At 36.6% G+C, this 3,101-nt stretch overlaps 1 protein-coding gene across 1 annotated transcript in view; it reads left to right on the top strand.

Annotated features, from left to right (window-relative positions):
• Positions 1-3,101, top strand: part of Tjp1 (tight junction protein 1) — a 221,932-nt gene that overhangs the window by 76,401 nt on the left and 142,430 nt on the right. The gene's annotated exons all lie outside the window — the stretch shown is intronic.

Genomic DNA, 3,101 nt, shown 5'->3' with positions numbered 1-3,101 from the left:
AATATATATAATTATATATATTTTTTCTTCAGCATCTCCTTTCACTTAGCATAAAGTTTCTAAGTTTATCCATATGCAGCATATATTACTAGTTTGGTTCTTTCTTCTTTTTTTTTCATTTATTCTTGTATGTTTGCCTTACATAGTAAATACAAATGCTCATCAAAAGTCTAATAGCTTTCAAATAAAAAGAACCATGACATGTGACAAAAGATTTGATAGTAGCCCTGTAAAGCAGGACAATCTTTCTGGAAGGCAATGTGGCACTGTATGTATCTGGAGCCTTAAATATCTCCGTATCCATGACCCAGTAATACTACTCCTGGGGTCTCGCCTAAGGAAACAATTTCATATAGTAATAAACACACTCTGGGCACAAAGATGCTCCACACATTGAAAGAACAAAACCTGCGGCAATCTAAAGGTGCATTAAAGAACATTGAAGCACACTGCAGAATTTTAAAATGTTGTTTAGAAAGTACAAAATGATATTTAAAAGTTTTTATGACATAATAGCAAATCAAGATACTAAATTGCATATGCAATAAGGGATACAACATACACACACACACATACATATGGTATGATTCCACTTACATAAAACATCAAGACAAATCTACGGAGAAAAATCTATAGATTTCTATGAAATGTTCAAACAAATCTATATTAGTAGAAGAGCAGTAGTAGTCTGGGTCCAGAGGTGGCAAGGGGTCGCTACAAATGGGCACAGAAGATCTCTTCGGGGTGATAGAATCCTTTTAATGCTGGGTTCTGGTGAGGTTGTGCACTTCTATAAATTTGCCGCCCTTTTTATCTGGATGATTTGTGCCATCTTATGATTACAGGTAGGCTTTATTTCTGGGTTACATATTCTGGCCCGTTGTTCTGTTCGTCTCTCTCCCTACCTTGGTGCTCTATGGCTCAGATGATATAATGCCTTCCGTACCCGTCTGCAAAGTTTTCTTTGTTCTTTTCACCGGCTTGTTCTTTCAGATGAACTTTGGCAATTTTATGTCAAATTTACAAAAGTTTTTTGGAGAAAAATGTTCATATAAAATTTGTAATGTTTCCCACTGAGTCCGTGGCCTGATCTATGCGTTCACTCACATCTTATTCCTCACAGAATATTCCAGCTTTTTAGAAGTTGGTCACATAGGACTGGGGGTTTAGCTCAGTGGATCCACTGCCTGCCTTGCAAGCATAAGGTCCTAAGTTCAATTCCCGGTACAAAAAAACACACACACACACACACAAAAAAAAAAGTTGGTCACACATATTTCTCAGTGCAGTTATTATTATTTATTTTCTAGTTGTGTTTTGATCGCTTTTCCAGGTTATTTCCATTACTGTGATACTTGGTATTTTGATTTTTGATTTTATTTTATCCCATTCCCCTCCCTCAGCCCCCTTCGCCTCCCTTCATACAAAAGCTTTGTTTCCATTTTCCTTCTATTTTCACTTTTTTGCCTTTCCCTTCCTGTCTCCCTCCCTCCTCCCTTGTTCCCTTTCTCATTTGAACATTTTCTTACCATTTTCCAATATCTATTATACATTTCAGTCCTTATTTCCAATTTAAGTTTCTCACACCAGAGAAACAATACAGTATTTATTTTGTTTTGTTTTTGTTTTTGGTACCGGGGGATCAAACTCGGGTCCTTGTGCTTGTGAGGCAGGCGGTGGAATCACTGAGCTAAATGCCTCGCCCACAGTGCAATATTTAAACATGTGTGTCCGATTTATTTCACAGAGGAGTATGGTCTCAAGGTCCACCCATGTAGCTATCAATGTCTGAAGCTCATTCTTCTTTATGGCAGAGTAGTGCTCTGTTATATACAAAAACCACATCTTTTTTATCCACTCACCAGTTAATGGGCCTTTGGGCTCTTTCCAAGATTTAGCTGTGACACAATGTGTTGCTGTAAACATGGTATGCATTTATGACTGTGGTATGATACTTCTCATTCTTTCAGGAAAATACCAAGAAGAGGTATAGCTGGGTCAAATAGAACCTCTAGTTTCATTTTTTGAGAAATCTCCACACTGATTACACCACCAGTGGAAAAGTGTTCCTTTTCCCCCACAACCCCTCCAACATTTGTTATTAGTTGATTTCTTGATGGCAGCCATTTTTTTTGGAGATGGAATCTCAGTGTTGTTTTGCAGAGTTTTTTTTGTTTTGTTTTGTTTGTACCGAGGATCAAACTCAGGACCTTGAGCTTAGTAGGCAGGCTGCGGAACCATTGAGTTAAATCTCCGGCTCATTGTTTTAATTTGCATTTCACAAATGATCAGTGTTGTTGAATTTTTTTATATATATATTTATTTGCTGTTTCTAATTATTTGAGAAAAATCTTTTCATTTCAGATGCCATTTTTGGACTGAGTCTTTAAATTTGGGGGGTCTGGTATTTTTTACTTCTTTATATATTCTAGATAAGAGTCCTTTGTCTGAATAGCTGGTAAAAATTTTTCCCACATTGTACATTGTCTTTTCACTCTGTTGGTAGTTTCTCTTGCTATGCAAAAGCTTTTTAATAAGATGAAATCCCAGTTGTTGATTCTTTGTAGTATTTCCCATGCAGTCTGTTCATGAAGTCTTTGCCTACTCCTATGTCCTCTAGTGTTCTACCTATTCTCTCTTCCAGCAGATTTAGTTTCTGTTTTAATATTTAGATCTTTGATCCATTTTCATTCTAGGTTAGTGTGAGGTGAAAGATATGAGTCTAATTTTAATCTTTGGCTGTGGAAAGCCAGTTTTTCCAGCACCGTTTATTAAAGAGTCTGTCTTTCTGCCAGTGAATGTGTGTGGCTCCTTTGTCAATGATAAGGTGGTTGAATGTGTCTGGAGTTGTTTCTGCATCTTCTAATCTGTTCCATCCATCCTCAGGTCCGTTCTTTTGCCAGTACTGTGCTGCTTTTATCACTGTAGCTTTGTAGTATAACTCAAAGCCAGGGATTGTGATACCCCCTGCCTTGCCTTTGTTGCCCATAATTGCTTTTGCTATTCTAGGTCTCTTCTGGTTCCAAATGAATTTTAGAATTGTTTTTTCTTTTTCTTTTCTTTTTTTTTTTTTTTTTTTTTTTTTTTTTGGGTTTTTTTTT

This window comes from Fukomys damarensis, unplaced genomic scaffold (assembly GCF_012274545.1).
Source record: "Fukomys damarensis isolate Sample0158 unplaced genomic scaffold, DMR_v1.0_HiC HiC_scaffold_7, whole genome shotgun sequence".
Lineage (NCBI taxonomy): Eukaryota > Metazoa > Chordata > Mammalia > Rodentia > Bathyergidae > Fukomys > Fukomys damarensis.
The sequence above is the reverse complement of the archived record's forward strand: the minus strand, read 5'-3'. Positions and strand labels throughout refer to the sequence as shown.